Source organism: Otolemur garnettii, unplaced genomic scaffold (assembly GCF_000181295.1).
Source record: "Otolemur garnettii isolate 467f Iridium unplaced genomic scaffold, OtoGar3 scaffold00230, whole genome shotgun sequence".
Lineage (NCBI taxonomy): Eukaryota > Metazoa > Chordata > Mammalia > Primates > Galagidae > Otolemur > Otolemur garnettii.
Genome location: NW_003852625.1, coordinates 260688 through 267001, shown reverse-complemented (window position 1 = coordinate 267001; position 6314 = coordinate 260688). Strand labels below are relative to the sequence as shown.

Genomic DNA, 6314 nt, shown 5'->3' with positions numbered 1-6314 from the left:
TATGGATTATCAAGGAACCTGCCAATGGACAAAATAATCTAGAAAACAAAGGACAATGTTGGTGGATTGAAACATTCTGATTTCAATTCCTACTGCAAAGATAAAGTAATCAAAACAGTAGGGTACTAGAACAAGAACAGTCATATAGACTAAAGGAAATGAATAAAGTGTCCAAGAATAGCCTGTTGCATACATGGTCAAAAGATTTTCAACAGAATGCCATCACCCTTCAATAGGCAAAGTATAATGCTTTCAACACATCATGGTGGGAAAACTGGATATGCACATGCAAATGAAGAAAGTTGAACTCCTACCTCATACCATGTACAAAAATTAACCCAAATTGTATCAAAGACTGAAATGTAACAGCTAAAATTATTCGACTCTGACAGAATCATAGGGAAATGATTCATGACCTTGAATTTGACAATGATTTCTTAAATATGACATCAAAAGCACAAGCAACAAAACAAAAATATTAAGAAATTGGGTTCCATCCATAGTAAAAACATTTTTGCATTGACAGATATTATCAAGAAAGCCAAGTAATAACCCACACAATAGGAAAATATTTTCAGACTATATATGTGTTAATGGTTTGTATAATATCTAAAGTATCCATTATTCAAAATATATAAATAGGGCAGCGCCTGTGGCTCAAAAGGGTAGGCTGCTGGCCCTATATGATGGAAGTGGCAGGTTCAAACCCCGTCCCAGCCAAAAATTACAACAACAACAACAACAGCAACAACAACTATATATATATATAATTCTTACGACTCAACACCAAAAATTCAAGCTAATTAATAAATGTGCAAATAAATAACTTGAATAAATATTTCTCCAAAGAAGATATATAAATGGCCAATAAGGACATCGAAAGATGTTCAATATCGCTAAACATTAGGGAAATGGGAAACAAAACCACAGTGGGATACCACTTCATGCACATGAGGGTGGTTATTATCAAAAAACTAGAAAAATCACAAGTATAAGCAGGTATGCAGAGAAATTAGAACTTTTGTGCACTGCTGGTTGGACTGTAAAATGGCACAGCTGTTGTGGAAAAATTATAGTGATTCCTGAAAAATTTAAACATGTGATTCAAAAATTCCACATCTGGATATATGACCCCCAAAACATGAAAGCAAAGTTTCTTTCTTTCTTTATTTATTGAAAGCAAAGTTTAAAAAGTCAAAACATAAAAGTAACCTAAGTGTCTATCACTAAGTGAATGCATTTTTAAGTGACATATATAAGCAAGGTAACATCATGTTAGCGCTAACAAAAACTGAAATTCTGATCCATGCTTCAAGACATTATCCTAAATAAAATAAAGGTGAATATTCTCTGATTCCATTATTTCTTAATTTGTTTTGTGCTACTATAAACGAATACTTGAGACTGGTCAATACTTGAGACTTGGTCATTTATAAAAAACAGAAATTTATTTTTTCACAGTTCTGGACACTGGGAAATCCAAGATCATGGTGCTAGCAGGTTTGGGCCAGTCTCTCTTTTTCCAAAATGTTTCCTTGTACATTGTGCTGCCTTCTCTGGAGGGGAGGAGTGCTATGTCCTCATGTGGCAGAAGAGCAGGAGAGAGCAAACCCTGTCTCACAAGTCATTTCTATTCATCAACAGGGTGGAGACCCCATGACCTAAATAGCTCCCATTAGGCCCCACCTCCCAACACTGCTGTATTGATGATTAAGGTTCAACACGAGTTTTGGAGAAGATGAAAACCTTCAAACCATAGCACAGTAATATAAGATGCCTAAAATAATCAAATTTATAGAGACCAATAGAATAGTACTGTCCAGGGGCTGGACGGGAGGAAAAAATTGGTAGTTACTATTTAATGGATGGATATAGAGTTTCAGTTTTGGATAATGAGAAAGTTCTAAGATGAGTAATGGTGATAGTTGTACAACAATGTGAGTGTACTTAATTTTACTGAACCATATACATAAATACGGTTAAAATGGTAAATTTTAGGTTATGTTTGGTTTATCACAGTAAAAACAAAGTTAATCTTTAACCAAGCCAAGCTTGTGATAATGGATTTTGATTGTCATTAAAGGTAGTGGTGATAAAAAATTTTTTTCCTATCAAAGTCTTCTCAACCAGGCCTCAAACTTGGTCTACAAAAACTGCAGATTCTCAGCACAAGTGATTTCATCCTTGACCCTTTCCCCAATTAAACAATTTCAGTAAACATCAGCTTAGTTTCTAACAACTCAGGGATTCCTCACTAGGACAATTACTTCAGCTCCCTTAAGTTCCTGCCTGGAAAAATTCAAAACTCCAAAAGAATATTGCCATTTATTTTAGCCAGCATCTGAAAATAGAATCTTTGTCTTCTAATCTCTGTGGGAGGGCAGGAGCTTAACTCAGTAATTGCTTTAACTAACCCAGATAGTATAATCACCTTAAGCAATGCTCTCCTGATTTTTACATACTTCTACTTTCCTGACTATGTTCAAGTTCCCACTGCTCTTCCTTTCTTTTCTCTCATTCACCCTTTAAAATGCATAGTCACCTCTGCACAGATCAAAGTTGAGTTTAGTTCACTTTTTCCTTATTGTCTGCTTTGTTTATCTTTGACAGTGATTCTGAGCATGGAGTGTTGCCAAACCTCCCGCAGAGTCACTATCAAACCTTGGTCAAGTCACATACCTTCTCTGTACCTTAGTTCCTCCTCCAAAAATAAGAACAATCATAGTAGATTTGTAGACAGGGCTATAAAACTTAATTCATGTAGTTAGCTTCCAACAGTGCCCAGTACATTGTAAGGGTCATAATACAGATTTTACTTATCATTTTGATTACTGTTCCTCAAGAAACCTGCTTCATAGAAAGTAATAGAAAATTGACACAGGAAATATTTGTATAAATATTTGTAATATTTGTGTCAGACAATGGATTTAATAAAAGGGGTTCCTATAAAAGAATAAGAAAAAATAATTTTTTTCAGATTTGAATTTTATTTTTTTTTATTAAATCATAGCTGTGTACATTAATGCAGTCATGGGGTACAGTGTGCTGGTTTTATATAAAATTTGAAATATTTTCATCAAATTGGTTAACATAGCCTTTATGTCATTTTCTTAGCTATTGTGTTAAGACATTTATAGTCTACATTTAAAAAATTCACATGTACCCTTGTAAGATTTTTGATGGAAATATTTGAAAAGAGCAGTAACAGACAATTCACAATTAAAATAAAAGAAAAATTTTTATGTGTATATGACTTAATTAAAAAAAAAAAAGAAAGAAAACTGCCAAAATAATATGAAAAGATCTTTGGCCAAACAACCAAAGCAAAGCAAAAAACCAAATTAGAAAACAAAATAAAAGAAACAAAAAAGCCAGCAGTGCAATATCCTTTGTCTTTTATAAGCCTTGCAAATAAAGAATAAAAGGGAAAATTACAGTATCTGTTACTGGTGAGGGAGGAAAATACTGAACACTCATTCTTATTCTCTTGGAGTTATAAAATAGGATAAATTTTCCACAAAGTAATGTGTCAGTTAGTATAAATTTTAATGTATGTATTTATACTCACCAAGTGAGAATAGAATATATCTTCAGGAAATTAACAAAAAGAGGAACAATGTGTATAAAAATAGTAGTGTTTGTATTGCTCACAAATGCAAAAAAAAAGAAAAATTGGGGCATACCTAAATGCCCATCTCTAGAGGTCTGGTTATATAAATTCACCATATAAGAGAATATTAGAAATCAATTTATGAATTTTGTTGTTTTATTTATTGCTAAAATTCACTGACTAGAAAAATATCTACAACACAATGGTGCATAATCAAAGCGGACTTTTATACAGCATATAAAATGTTCATTAAAATCTTTCCCCTGAGAGAGGTTGAAAGGCTCTGAAGTCTCACGAGATCTTGTTGTGGAACCCGAGACTTGGCTTGTTGCTAGGGGCTTTTGTTGGGGGCAGAACTTTAGGCGCGAGCTGCCTGGCGGCAGGTGGCCAGCCTAACGGGTTTTAGGCTCAGCAACCGCTGTGAGTAGCCGTTTCAACCGCTGTGAGCAGCCGTTTAGGCCTAGCAACCATTGTTGAGTGGCCGTTTCAACTGCTGTGAGCAGCCATTTAGGCCGATCACTGCTGTGAGGAGCTGTTTAGGCCCAGCGGCCGTGAGGAGCTGTGGCCATGAAGGAAGAGAAGGAGAACAAACCCAAGAGTAAGCGAGTAACCCTGCCGCCGCCCGCAGTGGCCTCAAGCAGCGGCAATGGGACCTCAGGCGATGGTGCCAAAGGAGAAGATAAACATGATCGAAGCAAGGAGAAGAAAGAGGCTCTGAGCAAGGTGGTGATTCGAAGATTACCTCCCACCATGACGAAGGAGCAGCTTCTAAAACATCTCCAACCTATGCCTGAACATGATTATTTTGAATTTTTTTCTAATGATACGAGTCTGTATCCTCATTTGTATGCCAGAGCGTACATCAACTTTAAAAACCAAGAAGACATTCTTTTGTTCCGGGATCGCTTTGATGGTTATGTGTTCGTTGACAATAAAGGTCAAGAGTATCCTGCTGTCGTAGAATTTGCACCTTTTCAAAAAGCGGCGAAGAAGAAGACCAAGAAGAGAGACTCCAAAGTTGGGACTATCAAGGATGATCCAGACTATAGAAAATTTTTGGAAGGTTACGCCACCGATAATGAGAAGAGGGTAACAGCTACACCAGAGACGATGCTGGAGGAAATAGAAGCAAGGAAGAGAGACCTAATAAGTAAAAAGACAACTCCGCTTTTGAGCTTTCTGAAGAATAAGCAGCGAATCCGTGAAGAAAAGAGAGAAGAAAGAAGGAGGCGCGAAATAGAACGAAAGAGACAAAGAGAAGAGGAGAGACGAAAGTGGAAAGAAGAAGAGAAGCGTAAAAGGAAAGAGATGGAGAAACTCAAGAAGACAGACCGAGTTCCAGAAGTGGAAAAAATAAAGGATGAACCAAAGATTAAGCTGCTGAAGAAGCCGGAAAAAGGAGACGGAAAGGAGTTGGACAAAGGAGAAAAAACCAAGCAACTGGACAAAGAGAACGTGAGTGATGAAAGAGCCGGTGGGCAGAGTGGTGCATTTCCCAAGAGATCTGATAGTGAGCTGAAAGATGAGAAGCCAAAGAGAGCTGAAGAGGAGAGTGGCAAAAGTTTCAAGGAGAAGGAACGGGATTATGAACGAGAACAGGAGCGCATACTTCGAGAAAAAGAGAGGCAGAAGCGGCAAGAGGAAGAGCGCCGTCGGCAGAAGGAGCGTTATGAGAAAGAGAAGATGTTTAAAAGAAAGGAAGAAGAAATGAAAAAGGAGAAAGAAGCACTTCAGGATAAAGGAAAGAAGAACGAAAGCAAGGAATCAACTGGCAGCTCAGACAAAACCGACAAGAAAGAGGAAGTGGTTGTTAAGAAAGAGCGCATAAGAAACAAGGATCGCCCTTCAATGCTGCTTTACCAAGCAGGAGCTAGAAGCCGAAACCGACCCTGTCCTCCTGCTGACAGCGCCAAGTCTGGGGACGCAGCAGTAGGAAAAAAAGCAGAAAAGCATTAAGGTAAAAGTCTTAAGTTATTAGCCCTAGATAAGAAGGGGTGGGGGGAGAATGGTAAGTTTAAATGGTTTTAAGGTGTCCTGACTGTCTAGGCAGCCAAAAAGCAAATGTTAAGAGATCCAGAAGGGCCTTCAGGGCAAAGAAATAGAAAGAAGGGGAGTGGCTGTGCTGAGGGAGCGGGGAAGGGAAGCGGGTGGAGGAGTAGGTTTTGTGTCAAAGCAGGAATCTTCAGGTTTAGAATCTTCTATTAGGTAAAACATAGTTCTTGCTTGGTTCTTAACAACCCAATCTTTGTTTTATCTTAGGTCTCAGGATCTGAGCATGTATCCTGTCCAGGAAGGAAGCTGCACCAGAATCTGCTGCCGTGATCAATCTTCGATCTTCATTTGAATTCTATTGATATCAATAAATATCAAAAGCATTGGAAAATAAAATAAAATAAATAAAATGTGGTACTTATGTGTGGTTGAATCGTTTTTGGTATTATTTGAATTTATGTAAGCATTTATTATGGTAAACTAAAAACAATAAAAGTGGCTTGGTCTTAAGTAGTAGCTGAAGGGGGAATATAGGGTTTTTACAACTAAAGAAAGCATATTTTTTCTTAGCAAAGTATCTTACGAATGGGGGAAAAAGGAAAAAATGCCCAGCGTACTCAGTACTATTATGAAATCAATATATAGTCACCCATACTTTCATATAAAAGATATAACACAATTATAGCCCAGAAAGAAAGAGAGAAGAGGAGGG

General features: G+C 37.2%; 1 pseudogene; it reads left to right on the top strand.

The window, feature by feature from the left end:
• The first annotated feature begins 4177 nt into the window (after positions 1-4177).
• Positions 4178-5566, top strand: LOC100958237 (annotated as a pseudogene).
• The last annotated feature ends 748 nt before the right edge of the window (positions 5567-6314 follow it).